The 17,992-nt window shown below is 39.0% G+C and overlaps 1 protein-coding gene across 5 annotated transcripts in view; it reads left to right on the top strand.

The window, feature by feature from the left end:
* SORBS2 (sorbin and SH3 domain containing 2) overlaps positions 1-17,992 on the top strand; it is a 322,092-nt gene that overhangs the window by 135,617 nt on the left and 168,483 nt on the right. For 4 of the 5 annotated variants that reach the window (XM_007466541.1, XM_007466539.1, XM_007466546.1 and 1 more), the window contains one exon: positions 10,535-10,671. The gene's annotated coding sequence lies outside the window, so the exon portion shown is untranslated. Of the gene's footprint in view, positions 1-9,956; positions 10,180-10,534; positions 10,672-17,992 lie in introns of those variants that run through there. The other variant, XM_007466543.1, reaches the window with a different exon arrangement.

The raw sequence follows: 17,992 nt of genomic DNA, 5'->3' as shown, positions 1-17,992 counted from the left end.
GCACGCAATGTAGGGAAGAGAAAATGTGGGAGGGGGCAGAGGGGGAATCAAAGAGAAATCAGAAGATCTGAGTTATACATAAAAACTCCTATGACTCAAAGAAGAAATCACACAACAACTCACAGAAATCATGGACTAAGGTCATTACCATCTTTCTACAAAGGAAGAAAATATAGGTGATATACAGAAATAGCCTTATTTAAAGATGCTATTTACAATCCCCTCAGGTAGCATAATGATCACCGTGACAACACTTCTCTGTTCCTTAGAGCTTATCTTTCCCTTCCAAATGTGTGAGGAAAAGGTTATCTTTTATTTACTTTTTACTTAAATCTCTTCCCCAGAACAGAAGTTCGATTGGTCAATGCCTGTCTCTCTCAGCTCTTTCACTTAAACAAGTCAAGCCTTCTATGTATTATTGTGGTTGTTTCAGTTTCTCATGCAGGGTATCCCTGCATGGTTTCATTAGATAGTCACTCAGTACATTCTAGGGACCAGACACTGTGCTGGGAACAGACGATACTTGTGTTTTTAAAGGGAAGCCTGTTCTCAAGGAGCCTACAGTCTAGTAGGAAAATGACAGCAAACAGCAACAATAATACATCAAACATCCTTCCACAACAGGTGCTTAACTAACTGTTTTTCACACAGTCTCATTTCATCCTCTCAAAAGGCTCCCCAAAAGGTAGGGGATATTGTCTGCAGTTTACAGATAAGAAAATCAAGGCTCAGACAGATTGAGTAACTTGCTAAAAGTGACAGGGCTTGTCACTAGGCAAGCTAAGCCTGATTCCAAACCTTGATTCTTTTTCTTGCAAAATGTAATTATTACTATAATAGCGGTACTTATACTTCAATTATCATTCATCAGAATTGTAGTCAATGGATATAAGTTAGTATATGTTTGTTTTTAGCAAAGATGGATAGAATTATAACTGTTCCTCCCACCTGCTAAGGGAATGATAGACGCTCACAGGAGCTTACAAAGTCAATTCTTTTTTGCTTCTTCTGGGTTATTCCTTTTAATGCTAATATCTTTTCCTCTTCCACCTTCTACTCACCGAATAAGATGATGATAATGCTGTTGCTTTAAAGAGGAAAATATCAACCATAGAGAAAGTCATTAGCAAAGATGGGAGTTTTCTTAATCCAGCTGTTTGACAATTCCATGAATGCTTTTTTAAAATTAAAAAAATTTTAAACCCCATAAAAGTCTGAACGTGAGCTATCTGAAATAAATTTAAGGAAATTAAATTCAGTATCTCAGTGTGCCTATCCATTTCATTTTCCCCATAGCAAAGTGAAAGTACACGTGTTTGCAAAGATCATACTTTTGCAAATAATTTTTTTCTACCCGATTTTTAAAAATAACTGATGGTTACTGTGTGCCAGGTGTGATTTTCCATGCAGTATCTTCTTCAATCCCCTTAATAATGCTCTATGGTAACTAATGATATCCCCACTTTTCAGCTGAGGGAAGTGAGACTCAGAGATCATGCCCAAACTAAGCAGTGAATAAGGGGCACAACCAGAAAATTAACTAAGGACTATTTATCCTCAAAGCCCATGCTTTCAACTACCTGTCATGCATCATCGAGAAAATGATGATAACAACAGGAACAACCAACACTTACGCCTGTTGTGTACGAGGCATTGTCTTAAGAGCTTTGCGTATATTAACTCCTTCAATCTTCATACCAATCAGATGAGTCAAGTACTACAATAGCTCTTATTTTCTTAACACGAGAACTGGAGCTCAAGGAGCTTCGAGTAACCATGCTATGGGAAGCAGTGGAGTCAGATTCGATGGTGGCAGACAGCCTCCAGAACCTTCCTCTCAGCCATCGTGTTCTTCACAGATATGGATAGAAAGAGAAAATATTTACACGTGACTGCTTGTTATAAAATGGAATGTATTGCAATTTATATTCATTTCCTCAATTTATGATACTTAACCAGAAGCCATGAGACAAGAACGCTTAAAATAATTTCCACATCGTGTGTGTATCTTCAGTTTTGTTTAAAAACTGGAAAGTTATTGGCTTCCTAATCCAACATGCTTTTGCGTCAATTATGACGGAAAGCATTTACCATTTTAAGAAATCATAAGTAGAAATCTTTAAGGTCATTTCATACTCAAACTCAAGACATCCCTAGCCTTAAATATTTTCTCAAAATCACTTTTTCTGTAACAAGGACAAACTCCATCATTCAATTTAGATTTTGAAAGCTCGGTAAACTACATTGAAGTGACCCTGTTCAAAGTTTTCCGAACAATGCTCTGGCAATGTCCACGGAGAACAGGATAAACAATGGGTTCCTGTTTTGTATTTCCTGTATGTTATTATGATATTCTTATTTCTCTTGATATCACTGATCATTAAATGTTAGTTTTAGAAAAAAGAGCCAACTACTTGACTATATTTATTTAAAGCCAAAAAGATTCAAATGCTGCAGCTCCAAGGGCTTCAAACATATCAGCTCTGTTTTTCACTGCAATTTTCAATCCATTAGGAAATGATAAGGGGCCTGAAACTGAACGCAGCAACTCTTGTGCGGGCTGATTGTTGATATCCAGAAGTATTTTCAGAACTTCCGAAGCTATTTTGTACATGATATCTTTTTTAAAAAAAATATTTATTTATTTATTTGGCTGTGCTAGGTCTTAGTTGCCACGTGTGGGATCTTTTAGTTGCGGCATGTGGGATCTATTTCCCTGACCAGGGATTGAACCCGGCCCCTGCATTGGGAGTGTGGACTTTTAGCCACACTGGACCACCAGGGAAGTCCCACGTATATGACATCTTAATAGCCGGCCTAATTGTTTTCTGCTATCTTTCAGCCAGCCTGATGTGAGAAAGTTGTCCTTAGATGGTTGTGTCATGTATGTTTGTAGCTTCAAGCGACAGATTACCTTTAACCAGGTGAGGGGTTGGTTTCCCTGAAACAACGAGAAGTCCAGGGTGGGTTCAACTCTGCCTCAGCAGGTGCCTCCCAGAAGGGCATCTGCGTTTCCATCAGCCTAGAGGAGCAATGCCAGGTTAAAGGGCAAACGGCAGAGCAGCCTTCTCAGGGGGTTCTGTGTTATTATCGCGCGTGTGAAATGTCTTGCCTGCAGAGCTTATCAGCCTGAACAAACTGCAAGGGAATCTGAGAAGGTAAGTTTTTAAATAGACGTGGTACCAGGAGTCTGTAGCAAAGTTGAAAGCAAAAATGGATCCTCCACAGGTAGAAAACTGTGTCTGCCAGGACTGTGTTACACTATTTATTTCTGGAAATAATGAGCCTGGAAATAGTAAAATAAAATGTATCAGAGGGAAACTTCATTCGAAAATGACCCTGAAAGAAACCCTTGCTGAGAAAAAGAGGAAACTCGCTAGAAGGTAAAAATGTGTGCATTTACTTTGACTCAGATGTCCATTCCCCACCCCTCTGCCTGAACACAAGCTACCCACTGCTGCAGGTAGGAGAGGCCCTCTAGCACCTTCCTCTGAAGACCAGGCCAGTCCTGGCTCAGCCTGGAGTCTGAACGGTGATTTTCTCCCTTTTTTGTAAAATTGAGATATCGTTACTCATTTCTTGACATTTCTTACATGCCTCTCCCATACCATCTTATTTCTTGTGTTTCCTTTCTGTTAATAAGACTATTGTTGCTATGTTTAGGAGATTGACCTTGCCGGTTAGACCGTTCCCACCCAAACTTTTCTATGTCTGGCACTGAGGTAAACAGATGAGGTTGCTAATAGCCAGAGGCAACTGGTCCAGAAGCTCCAGCCACCCCAGGTATGGCCTGGTCAGGTGACAACTGAAGGGATAATATTGCAGCAACATCTGTAACCCACTTGGGACACACCAACAGGTCGCACAAAGAGGTAGGAAGGTCCGGATTAGAGGACAGATAACACAGAAAATATTAACATGTTCAATATCTGAAGGTTGCCATTTCTAGCCTGCATTCATTTTAGGAAGATGTTTTTCTTATACACTTGATATAACGAATCTGTAGTTCCTTCTAACCCTTGAATGCTGGTCAACTCTTCCTTTTTATTCTTCACTCATATTTCATCTCTGTGAGTTTCAAGAAAACTTTTCTAACATTTTGTGTATTACTTATGTATGACTGTCCTTGCAAAATTAACTTTTGTGGCCATAGAAACGATGGAAATGTGCCAAGGATTGTTGGGTTAATTAGTTTGTTTTTTAAATGCCTCAGAAAAAATACTTTTCATGCTGTGCTTTGATGCCTTCAAAGTGTTTTACAAATGTATGAAAAGAATATACAAAACAGTACATCTTCAAACATGCTTAGGCCATAACTGGCGTCCCTGTGCCCACGGTAGAAGAAAGCGCTACACAGCCTCTTGCCAGGCAAAAGGGCAAAAACCAGCTGCCAGTCTCTGATTCTGCTCTGTAGCCCAGGCCACACAAAGCTCTCCTTTCCTCTCCTTTGCCAGAGAACAAGATCACAAATCTCCCAGTTTCTCAATGGCTAGTCGTTCCTTGTGTGTTTATAACTAATGCACTGTATGGACATGGGAAAGGGTTTCAAGTCACAGGCATGACAATGGCCTGACCAGGCAGTGCTGTTGGTGTGAGACACTTCATGTCTGTCTGCCTGTCTGTCTGCTCATCAGGTACCTATAAACAATATCAGGTATGGCTTGTAGGGAGCCAGGTGGTTATAACTGTCCAGCAATATACAGACAAATATATCATTCTCTCCAACAACCCTAATCAAAAGAAATTTTTGATCAGGGACCCCCAAGTGAGTGATTAATACACCCTAATGGTGTATTACATGGCTCTGTAAAAGGTCTGGAGAGATGATGCGAGAATGCAGGTAACGATTTATTTCAAGCCTATTTTAGAAGATAAATGCAAATTATTAAGATAATAGAATATATGATATCCTGAGGGGGAAAACAAGTGCTATCTGATACTTCAAAAAGCTTTTAAATTAAATACGTAACTACAAAGCAATACAGTTCAGAGAATCTTCTTGGTTGGAAACAGCTGCTTAATTAGAATACAGGGTTTTTGCTTTTTACAAGATACTTTTATTTTACAAATTCTCGTTAATATACAGCAAAAATGCCATCGTGTGTTGCTTAATGCCTTGAGCAGGACTTATTTAATCAAATGCACACTGAGCCCTTCCTCTGTGCAAGGCACAAATACAACACACATGTCAGGGGTACGATGAGAAGGGGAAATAAGAGGAGAAATACATGAATCAATCACTCAAACAAATGCAACGTTTGACATTGGAGGGAATGTGAGGAATGTGATTCTTCAAGAGTTAAAAACAGCATAATTTGAAGTTGGAGAGCCTGATTCCTCCAGCTCTGTTTTTCTTTCTCAAGATTGCTTTGGCTATTCGGGGTCTTTTGTGTTTCCATACAAATTGTAAAAAATTTTTTTTTGTTGTTCTAAATCTGTGAAGAATGCCATTGGCAATCTGATAGGGATTGCATTGAATCTGTAGATTGCTTTGGGTAGTACAGTCATTTTCACAATATTGACTATTCTAATCCGAGAACATGGCATATTTCTCCATCTTTTTAGGTCCTCTATTAACGCATATATGTGGAATCTAGAAAAATGGTACAGATGAACCTATTTTCAGGGCAGGAATAGAGACGCAGACATAGAGAACAGACATGTGGACACAGGGGCTGGGGGAAGAGGAGGGTGGGATGAATTGGGAGATTAGGATTGACATATATACACTACCGTGAGTAAAATAGATAGCTAGTGGGAACATGCTATAAAGCACAGGAAGCTCAGCTTGGTGTTCTGTGACGACCTAGATGGGTGGGATGGGGGGAGGTGGGAGTGAGGTCCAAGAGGGAGGGGATATATGTACACACAGAGCTGATTCACTTCTTGTACAGCAGAAACTAACACAACATTGTAAAGCAATAATACTCAAAAAACAACAACAACAACAACAACAACAACAAAAAAGCTTGACCTTGGCTGGAGCAGGGAAACCCTTCCTGAGGAAAAGGCACTTCAGCTGAGGGCTGAAGGGTGCACGAATCCACTGCTGAGCAGGGCAGGCGGCCGGCAAGAGGGAATAATGCACGCACAGGCCCTGACCACGGCCCATCCCAGGAACTGAGAAAAGACCAGAGAACCTGGAAGAAATGGAGCTAGAAGGAGGGTAGGAGATGTGGGTGGAGATGTGAGAAGATAGCAGGTCGTGCAGAGCCTTAAATAGGCCCCTTTACGAAGGTTTATCTCAACGATTTTTCTACCATATGCAGCAACTATTGCATATGCTCAATTTCAATGGCATATAAATATCAAGAAAAGCTTAGTCATGGTTATATAAAACAGCAGAGGCACTTGCTAAATACATATAGAGTTCAGACAGTAAGATTAAAAACAATAAGGTTTTAACCAGAAAAGTGAGTTGTAACAAAGGTGTTAAGAAGTTATTTCTATAGAATCGTGTATTTGATACTGGTTATTTAATCGTTCCTTCAGACTCTCACCTTATTTGGTAAAATTCAGTCCCAGACTGCATAATGGCACATGAGATGGCAAATCACCTCCTAAAACACATTCGCTTCACATTGGTAACCAGGAAGCAGAAATAAGTGGACATATGATTTGACAACTTTAGATGTAGATTATGGGAGCGAGGGGGAACGGCCAAATGGAATCTCTGTTAAGTCCAAGCAAAAGTTGAGATGTTAGAGTTAGGAAGGGGTTTATAGCTCAATTCTTCTCCCTCCCTTTCAGGGCACGAGTGAGGAGGGCTTGCGTGACTGGTCTGAAACCACTCACCTCTCGGGCTTGGGTTTCCCCACTCGGTGCATTTATTCACTGTTCCTCACGTGTAACACCGAGGTTCCTGGGGATGGCCCTGCTGACACTAAGGGCATGATGCTTCCAAGCATCACCAGTTTTGTTGAGCATGCTTCACTCTGTTTCATGTGGTCTAAGCAGACAAGTGTAAAAGATGTTAGTACACTTAATCTAGCCTTCATTTTGCATTCAACATGCCAGACTTTGGGGGTCTATCCCTCCCTTTGATCAGCGTTATCTGATGTCTATCGTCTCTATAGTATGAGAATCTGACTGCCCTTTCGGTACATCTTTGAAACCCATGCCACTGTTTCAGACAGTTGTGCTGCCTCTCCCTAAGCACTAAAATATTTGACTAAGAGAATGACGCATTGTTCTCCTGGAATATTAGACAATGCTACGCAACTGACATGGCCAGAAAACCTTCAAACATTTATACTGCAACTCACTTTTCAAAGGATTTCAGAGGGGGAAAAAATGTAACCTAGAAAACAATATTCATGGGAAAACTACATTCACTTCCTTCCTACTGAGATCCTCTCAATTAATAGGAAGTGATGAGGAATCAAATGAGAATTTGGAGTTCTCTTGGGAAAAAAATTTAAACAGCTCTCAAAGAAGCCCTCAAAATACATGTACTCAAGAACCCATGCACATAAAAGTCCCTAGAAATCATCATGGTATCTGAAAACAAATTACTACATTTGGCCATATATGCTAACCTGCACAGTTAGGTTCTACTATATTTTAATTATTTAACCAATAATAGCATGTACAACGTGCCAGACTTTTCTACATTCCTTTCAAATGACAGCTATTCTAATCCTCACAACAGCCCACTGAGATAGGTCCTATTTAAAGAGGAGGAAACAGAGGCACAGGGAAGTGAAGTAACTGACCGGGATTCTAACCCAGACACACTGGCTCCAGACTCTCTGCTGTTGAGCATTACACATATTTTAAAGTTTTCTGAAACAACCAACCAACCTGTGAGACATAAAGCTACAAATGGTCGCTGCATACAGAACTGGGAGTTTTAAATATTACCAGTGTGGGTCCCCTTTCTCTCTTACAATGAGGATTTTATTTTCAGGAAGCCCTTTGAGCCCACAAGGCTTTGGTGCCACCTGAAAAAGTGAGAAGTCATTTGGCAAACTGGTGAGATCATTCAAAATAGTGTGCTCACTTATTTAAGGGTGGGGCAGAGGATCCAGAAGCCTCTCTACTCTAAAATACCAATCTTTCTCATGGTTCTAACAAGTGGAGTGTTATCTAATTTAATAAGATCCTTTCTTGAGACATAAATACCCTTTAGCATGGTTTGTTCTACATCAACTATGCCTTAGCTACATTGTTTTAATTAGACAAATACTTAGCCGAAAACAATCTCAGTTTTTCTTTTGTGCTATGGAGGGAGAGAAGGAAATGTACAGCTAGACTGACTTCCAACATTTCCATCCATTTTCCCCCCTCTTCATCTCAGAAAGATTATTCTTGCTCGAGCCTCTGAAACCAATCCTGTCCTTTTGGAGAGTTTAAGAACCTCAGTGAACATGGCGGCCGGTCCCACTCATGCCTTGCACAAGGGTTCTTGTAACTAGGTCCTTATCTTAGTCTTTGGAGCCTGCATCTCTGCCGGCGAACTTGCCAAGTGTTCTAATTCCTCCAAGAATTAGTTGTTGACCCATGGACCACTCTTTTAAGTAGCATGGATCGAGACCAGTGGTTCGCCAAGTGTGGTCAAGAATCACTGGGGACTTGTGAGAGATTAGAATTTCAGGCCCCTTCCCAGACGTACTCAGTCAGAAACGAGGGGTAGGACCCCTCGTTTGAGGGGTAGGACTCATCATATAGATACAAAATTAAAGAAATAGGGAAAAAAGTGTTTTTCTTATGATGAGAACTCTTAGGATTAACTTTCTTAACAACTTTCATATATAAAATACTGCAGTATTAATTATATTTATCATGCTGTACATTACATCCCTAGTACTTACTTTTAACTGGAAGTTTGTACCTTTTGACTGCCTTCACTCAATTATCTTTCCTCCAGCCCCTGTCTCTAGTAACCACAAATCTGACCTCTTTTTCTATGAGTTTGTTTGTTTTTGGAGTATAACTGACCCACAGCACGATGTTAGTTCCTGTTACACGGCATAGTGTAACAGGATTTCACATTTCTATACATTTCAAAATGATCACTACAATAAGTCTAGTTGCCATCTGCCACCATACCAAGATATGACATAGTTATTGACTATAGATTCCCCACACTGTACATTTCATACCTGTGACTCATTTATTTTGCAACTGGAAGTCCGTAGCTCTTATTCTCCCTTACCTATTTCTTTCCTCAGTAGTTTCTCTAATCAGTTGCAAGGAAAGAGTTGAATTTGATCTGAGCCTCTGGTAACCAACCTTCATAATATTAACTATAAAATATATCAAGGTGGTTTGTATACTGGACTAAAATCAGAGAATCTTCTTACACCTCTCCGCAGTACTTTCTGACTGCGCAAGCCTTCTCTTTGTTATGAAGAAAAGGGAATTGAGAGGATTCAGGGATTTCATCTACATAGAATAAAGGCTTTTCTAAAAAATACTTAAGTGTTTCCTTGGTAGGAACTAACTAATTTTCCTTCTTAGGGGTGTTGCAAAAGGTATAATGAAGCAATGGAAGTCAGGAGTCCGTCTGATGACGCATATCTTCCTTCAGTCAGAGTAGAAAGAGATCTCCATCTCCAGTTGCTATGGTTTGAATAGCCTGTGGAAAAGAAGCTGTAACAGTCTGTAGCAAATTCTGTCCTTATTCTTGCTGCGTTTGTGTGCTGTAAGCCTTCTGAGGCAAAGACATTGTTAATTTTGTCCACTGTTGTCTTCTGAGAGTTCTTGGCAGATAGTAGACTCAAAAAAATATTTGTTGGATGAATGAATGAATACAATTTGTAGATCTTAATTCATCATTCTGCAAACAAAATGAAAGCTCAGAGTTTGCCAGTCATTGTTGGTGACCCAATCTGAAATATTTCTTCGTTGGCCTTTGGAGGGAGAGGCAGGGAATGGGTGCCTGTCTGCGTCTTGTCACTGAATGGACCCCAATCTCTGCCAACAGATAAGAAATGTCAACAGCTTAACCCAGTAGCTGTCAAAAATAGCATAGTTGATGAAACTGGAAATTTGGGTGTGGGCTAGAAATAAACCATTTGTCTTCGGTCTTAAGAAGGATAGGATGATAACAGATATTCCTCCCAGAGAGATCTAAAATATTTTTTAAGACCCATATAAGCAAGCAAGGAACTATCAGAAGAAAAGTCTTTCCTCTCAATGAGGCATAAATAGAACATCTTATTTTCAACAAACCAGGTAGATCATTTTGAAAACGCGAGGATTATGGCAAAGCACTATGTTTCTTTAAGATTTCAGTGGAAATGTTTTATTGTGTTTTGTTTTCAATCGTGCTGGCAGTTTTCCTCAAAATGTAAATGAATATTTGCACAGTGAAGCAAGTTGTTGTGGGTTTCCTGGTTTGTGTCCCGCCCCCCTTCCCCGGAGGGGGGCTGTGGTGATTCGGCAAGGTTTTTTCATCCCTTGCAGACAACCCCGGCTGCTGTTAATGCTGAAAATAGCTCAAACGCTCTCAGAACAGTAGCACCACCCAGCAGCTGGGATTCTTTCCGTCTCTCATTTGCCTTCTCTCTTGCCTTTTTTTTCCCTTCAGACACTTGGGTTGGACTTAATCTTAAACCTCTGGAGTTCAAGACCTTTTAAAAAGGGCTAAATAAACAATCTCCACGTGTAAAAGGCCAATGACTCCTACCTCTCTTCAGAGCAACTGTTGAACCCAGCTGCCTGTAGGTAAGATTTTTCTTTAATTCTGGAGTGATGTTATTGGTTTATGATATGTTTATGACTAATGTTTTTTAAATAACTTGTTAATCGGGAGAATAAACGGGGGTGCTGAACGATTTCCAGGTAAATATGGTGTTCCAGGATACAGCAGTAGCATCTGTGCATTTCTGTGGCTGTAATTTTAAACTGCTGAACGCACTCTGTCCTGTTGACCTGCAGTACAGACCTGCCTGTGATTGAGCTGCAGCAGAACGCTAATTAAGCCTCATTGCCAGAGTCGTCCAGAGCCTTGCAGACATCCTAATTTTCCTGTTTAGACGGCTTACTTATTTTTAACTTTCTAAGGGCCTTCTTTTTTTAAGGAAAAAGATGCAACTACCTGAGGAAAGGAGATATATTAGTAATTATTTTAAGGACAAGGAGATTGCTCTACCTTAGTACCTTCTTTCATCACTGTGCTGTTCATTACTAGCGTAGAATGAGAACAGTTTTTGTTTGTTTGTTTGTTTTGGTTTTTTGTATACTCCTAGCACAATTCGGTGACTTGGTTTTGAGAATTCCTTAACTAGCTGACTGTCTTCGGCTAGCAGGTTTCTCCAATGTGACAATATAATATTTTGGAGAGTTTTCTGTGCCTCCCCCTTCCCTACCTTATGCTTGGTCTTGACATTCTGCAAAGTACTTTGATCTGTGGACTTTAACTTCAAACACAGCATTTACTTTCGTTATGAGTATTTACTATGTTCAGTAAAAAGTCTTTTTTCTTTTTTTGGTTTAACGCTTTTATATTATTTCCTTTGAATAAGCTATTGGGCTTTGGTTTTCTCTCACTGATATGTGTTAGGTTTTATTAGTACAGGGACCCCCAACTGAGAGGCCAAGACTATTTTATGGCAAGTTTCTCTGACCATTATAGATTTTATGATAGCTCTCTGTTCCCCTCCAAGCAGATGTCTAAAATCAAGCAGCAAATGATGGTGCACAGACCAGATTCTATCAACCCCTCACTTGAGTGCCTCCAAATTACCATGTGCCTCGGGGACTTACCGTTGCTTTTTAACATGGACACTGAAGTCCTTGGAATTTAGAGATTCTTGTTTCCAAAGGAGTCTATTGGTGTCACACCATATGTCAAAAGAAAAATGCATTTTAAACACACATCTTCCGGGTAACTTTTTTTTAAAAATTTAAGAAAAATAAAGCAGAAACTAACACACCATTGTAAAGCAATTACACCCCAATAAAGATGTTAAAAAAAAAAAAAGCAGAAACTAACACACCATTGTAAAGCAATTACACCCCAATAAAGATGTTAAAAAAAAAAAAAAAAATTTAAGAAAAAGAAGAAGAAAAAATAAAGAGAAAAAAAAGGAAAATTACGAAAAGGAAAACTAGAAAAAAAAAAAGAAGGAAAAGAAAAATCCTCTGTAGCCAGAAGTCTGTTATGGTAGTGAAACTTCTGCTGAATGAGGGATAAGGAATGAAAAAACATGTATTTCCTAAGATAGGCAGAGTGTAGCACTTTCTAGCCATTCAGTCAAATTCTTTATTTTGGAGAAAATTCATGTATATATTACATTTGTTTGTCACTCTTTTCTTCTTCACCACAAGCAAAGGATATTTTCTAAGTCCTCAGCCAGATACTGAGTTTGATGTTCCCTGGCAAGCTGTCCCTGTGTCCTGGTGAATGTGCGGAGTAGAACGAGCCTGATCCTGTCAGGATTCTGTGTGAGTCCCCGACTGTGGGGACTGATACGCTGTGCTCCGTGCTCTGCACTTTGCTGACAAGGAAGAAAGCCAGCGGCTGCAGGACTCCTGTTCAGAGGGATGGAGTAGGGAGTCAGCTATGGGAGACGTCCCTCCAGGTTAGGAGCAGATGCAGTATGATCTCTAGAACTGGGACTGAGATAGTAGGAGAACCTAGAGCTATTCAGTCTAATTTTTTATTTCCAAAAGCTGGACATTTAATTGCTAACTTTCTCCCTTCAGATCTGCATAATATGGAGCTTTTTAATCGTCCCATTTCTGTGATGTGTGTACCGTCAAAGCTTGAAATCGTCCAGTTATTTTGAGCACACACGGCCCTGCCTTGGGGGGTTCTAGAACACTCTTCTCCTTAACACTAGGAAGCCTTGACTTGGCATTTGCTGGGGAGAAATGTATCACTAAAAGGCGATACAAGTTCAGCTGCAGAATCCAAAGGATGAAATGGGTTTGGAACACGATAGAGGCCATTAAATTCTTAGGCAAGCCATTTTTTTCGTGTTTTGTTGGGTTTTTTTGGTTGTTTCTTTGTTTCCCTCTGCCCCTTAATTTTACGCTGAAACTTTGGCTTGTTTGAACGTGAAACTCAAGGAGAAACCTCGCCCAAACCACTGAGTTTCACGTAGGTTCCACATGAAAGAAGTATTCTACCCAGGCTGGCTTGAAACTTGGCCCATGTTTTGCCAAAAGTTTCATGAATGTCAGTGAGCCTGGATTTGAAACATAATATCCCAAACCAGGTGACTTCCGGCAACTTTGAGGCTGTCCTGTAGATGTATAGAATCTGTCAAACAAGGACACCCCTGATTTTCATATCTCCGACGAATTTCATGTGTATACACATTTTCCCAATAAACTTCCATTTGTTCTATGATGTTTTAAAGCCAGGTTCAATCCTAATATGAATTTTTATAGCTGTGGGATTGAAGCATTGGCAAATAGAAGTCTGCATTTTAAATTCCAACCCAGTCTGAACCAAGTGGTGTGAACATGTTGGTATAATTCAGCTGAGGAAGGAAGTCCCAGGAGAGCCATGGAATGTCTTTCTTTGCTTAAATATACTTCTGTGCTTGTGTGGGACAAAGAGTAACATTTTGTCCAGGTCTATCTGCTTGACAGTATGCCTTTTGTTCGCTCTCCAAAGGTGGTGTCAAATGTATTGGTGGAAAAATAATAAACTTCCAGATATATATTTTTTTGCCCGCTTAACTGATATACTCCTAGGGAACATTGTAAGCATTAATAAGTTCAGTACTGATACTTGTAATGTAATGTATACTGAGGATAAAGGGTACTCAGCAGAGTCTATTTTCTTCAGAAAAGCTTTACCTAGAGCTGTTGTGTGACAGTCTAATGGGCTGGGTTGTGAAGGGGTGTGTGTGTGTGTGTGTGTGTGTGTTGAGTGGTTGGAAAGGAAGAGGGGATTTGTAAGCTTTGTTCGGCAAATATGTTATATTTAAACCAAAAACAACTGAGAAGAAGAAGGGGACAAAGATGAGAGCAGTGGAAATAAGAAGAGACCATCTGGAGTAGAGGATGAAGCATCAGGATGGTTCAATACTGTCTTCTTTAACTAGGCTTTCTCCTGGAAACTAAAACTCTACCTGCAAAATACCCACACCTGTAATTTTATTTAATACTCAGGATTATCAGAGATAACAGATTGTATTTTTATTTCACCCAGTGCATAGGTGTTTCACATTCAATAACTACTTTGATTTCCTGGATCGTCTATCTTAAGGTGGGGTGGTATTACTATTAATATGGGGTTGGTCATGCAGGCATTGTGTTCCCAATGTACAGGTGAGGATACTGACCCCCCAAATTGCTGCATCATCCACTTTACATTCCTGGTAAATAGCAAATGGCAGGTTGGCTCTCATGTGAAGAGCTTTCAAAGTGTACCATTCCACCCCATTGCAAAATACAAAGATACAAAACAAGTTAAAAATAATAGCCAAAGGATAGTAAGAAAATGACTGGTCCAAGCAATGAAAGAGCTATTTCGAATCATAACAACTTCTGACTTTCTATACTTCACTGAGAGAAAAACGTAAGCAAAAGAGGGATTAGGATTACAGAGAAAGACACACATGTGCCAGTGATATAATGAACCAAAAGTTATGACTTGGTTGATTGAAACAGAAGATACAGGTCAGCAAAAAGAATCAGGTTAGTAATGACACAGCTTAAAATAATAATGTGCTCTCTAATGAAAGGTCAATTCAGTATTAGAAAAGATAGAATAGAAACACTAATCTCTTGTTCTGAAGATACATTTGGGTTTGAAAACAGAAACTGAATTTAGTTTAATGGAAAAACACATGTACAGCATGTGTTTTTAAATGTTGTGTTTTGGCTACTTTGACCCGTTGCAAATCCTGGTCCAAGTACAACTTTGAATTGGTTTAATTCTAGTGGAGCCGTTGCTCCTGACATGCATTCAGCTCAGTGGTAGTTCTCTCGTTCAATTTTGCAAACCTAAGAAATTTGGTTGGTTTCAAATTTAGCTCCAAGCAGTGTTCAGAAGTTTTGTGTTTGTTTGACCTGACCATTTAAATACTTTAAAACTACACAACACTCAACCTTTAGAACAAATTCTTAATGCTAAAAACACTTAAGAACATTGAAAAAGTTATACATAAGTACATTGTCTGCAAATTTAATGAACAACCAAATATAGTTAACAATACAGTTTTGATCTAGATCAAAACTATTTTCTATTCCACATTTAGCTGTTTTACTATGAAAGTATTCACTTTTAAAAAAAATTGTTATTATACTGAGATTAAAGATCATGGTTAAGAATGGAAAACTGGGAATTCCCTGTCAGTCCGGTAGTTAGGACTCTGCGCTTTCACTGCTGAGGGCCCGGGTTCAATCCCTGGTCGGGGAACTAAGATCCTGCAAGCTGCAGGGCATGGCCAAAACAAAAATCCCTGAAAAAGAAAGAAAAAGAAAAAAAAGAATGGAAAACTGTCTAGAAACACATATGGCTGTGTAAATGTGCAGTTTGAATAGAAACCGCATCCTCGTGGTACCAGCAGAGCCAGGTGTTGGAAGGCATGATCTGGCATCTGGTTGACCTTCATGTGCACATGTGTGAATAGTCCAGAACGGTGGGCCTGTACTAAAGGATTCAGCAGGGGAGTGTTGGAGATAAAGGATGAAGTTTTGTGCTAATTCAAGAAGGATGTTAAATGTCAAACTAAGAGATCCAGGCCTCATTCTGAAGTAAGAAGTGGTCATTATCCCTGACTGTACAGGGCAGTAAAATGATAACTTTGGGGAGAAGTAAATAGTTGACAGAGTATCACTTCTTAGTGGTTGAGTTTAAATAAAAAATCAAATTGCTTTCAATAAAAATCATTTTATAATTTGAAATATAAATTAAAAAATATTTTTAATTTAATTAAAGTTTTAAATAAAATCTTATTCTATTTATTTATAAATTGTGTTAAAATTTGAAATATAAATTGTTTTCTTATAACATGTAAACAATTGTTTACTATAAAAATCAATAATTTACTATTGTTGGACATAAAATTAAATCATTGAAATTTTCTTTTTATATCAAATATGATTATTTTCATTCAAGGCAGAATAAAACCAAAAGTAGATGTAAACAGGTTTCTAAACTTTATATTAATATCAGAAAAGACTGTGGCTTATGATGAGACTTCTTTTTTTAAAAAGTTATCATTTATTTATTTATTTGGCTGCGTTCGGTCTTCATTGTTGCGCTCGGGCTTTCTCTAGTTGTGGTGAGCAGGGGCTACTCTTCATTGCGGTGCGTAGGCTTCTCATTGCAGTGGCTTCTCTTGTTGAGGAGTACGGGCTCTAGGCACGCGGGCTTCAGTAGCTGTGGCTCGCAGGTCTAGAGCACAGGCTCAGTAGTTGTGGCACACGGGCTTAGTTGCTCCACGGCATGTGGGATCTTCCTGGACCAGGGCTCAAACCTATGCCCCCTGCATTGGCAGGAGGATTCTTAACCACTGCGCCACCAGGGAAATCCTGATGAGAGACTTTTAAAAACCAAGTAAAAGACTGAAAAACTGAGTGAAATGGTAAATTCAGTAAAAGTTAGATGATCTTTGTAGAAAGAATAATGAAAGTTGATTTTGTAAAAAAACAAAAAAACTGTTTTTTTTAAGATGACTACTGGTCTTCAATATAAAATATAGTTCATTTTAGCTTGTGTTTGAGCTACTTTACTTTAAAAATCAATGGATGAATTTCATATTCCAAAATTAATTTAAAGTTGGCACTTGGGCTTTGTCTCATGCGGTGAGATCCATGACTTAATAGCCAAAGTTTGTGTAAAAACTTGTCTGGAAATAAAGTGATAATAGTTATGCTAAGGTGAGAAAATTTGATTGCAGTGAGATTTTTATCCTCCTTACCACATTTTATCTATTTTGGATATTGAAATTAAACAAAAAGCATTAAGGGTTAAAAATCACTTGTGCCTAAATCACAATTTTATATATTCACTTACATCCTTTTCCTAATCAGTGTTCTGAATGACTATATAAGAGCATTACACATATAAAAGCACTTGACAGACCAGTTTGTATTTCTCAGTGAACATTATAGCTTTGTACATTTAACACTTGACTGTGCTTATTAATTTAAGAATGATCTTACATATAAATCAAAAAGGAAGGAAATTAGGAGGTTATTAGTAAAACCAAATAGTGTTTTAAGTAATTACAAATAACTTCTTTTTTTTTAAGATTTTTTTTTTTTAATGTGGACCACTTTTAAAGTCTTTATTGAATTTGTTACAATACTGCTTCTGTTTTATGTTTTGGTTTTTTGGCTGCGAGGCATGTGGAATCTTAGTTCCCCAACCAGGGATCGAACCTGCACCCCCTGCATTGGAAGGCAAAGTCTTAACCACTGGACCGCCAGGGAAGTCCCCCTACAAATAACTACTTTTAATACCCTAAGCATTTTCATATTTACTGAGTGAATATTTTCGTAAGGATCTTTTTCTATTGCTTCAGTCATTTACTTCTTAAAGACTCCCTTCACCATCATATATGAATCATATGGGACTTGAGGTTTAAAACTTTACAATTGACACAGACTATAGATCAATCTCAATGCAGAAAACATTGATAAAACCCAAAACAACTTTTCAAAATAAAAATTCACAACCAGACACAGGAAAGAATCACTTTAACCTTAAAAAAAAAAGCATCAGGGCTTCACTGGTGGCACAGTGGTTGAGAGTCCGCCTGCCGATGCAGGGGGCACGGGTTTGTGCCCCGGTCTGGGAAGATCCCACATGCCGCGGAGCGGCTGGGCCCGTGAGCCATGGCCGCCGAGCCTGTGCGCCCGGAGCCTGTGCTCCACACCGGAAGAGGCCACAACAGTGAGAGGCCCGCATACCGCAAAAAAAAAAGCATCAATTAAAAACCTATATCATAAAAGTGCACTGAAAAATATGAAACTCAGATACTGGTTACCTCGGGGGAGTTAGGGAAGATATTTCAATCAGAGGCGTGTATGATAGGCTTTAATTGAATTCATATTGTCTTTTTTTTTTTTTTTTTTT

This window comes from Lipotes vexillifer, unplaced genomic scaffold, assembly GCF_000442215.2.
Source record: "Lipotes vexillifer unplaced genomic scaffold, Lipotes_vexillifer_v1.1 scaffold951, whole genome shotgun sequence".
Taxonomy (NCBI): domain Eukaryota; kingdom Metazoa; phylum Chordata; class Mammalia; order Artiodactyla; family Lipotidae; genus Lipotes; species Lipotes vexillifer.
This window is presented reverse-complemented; position numbering and strand designations above follow the sequence as displayed.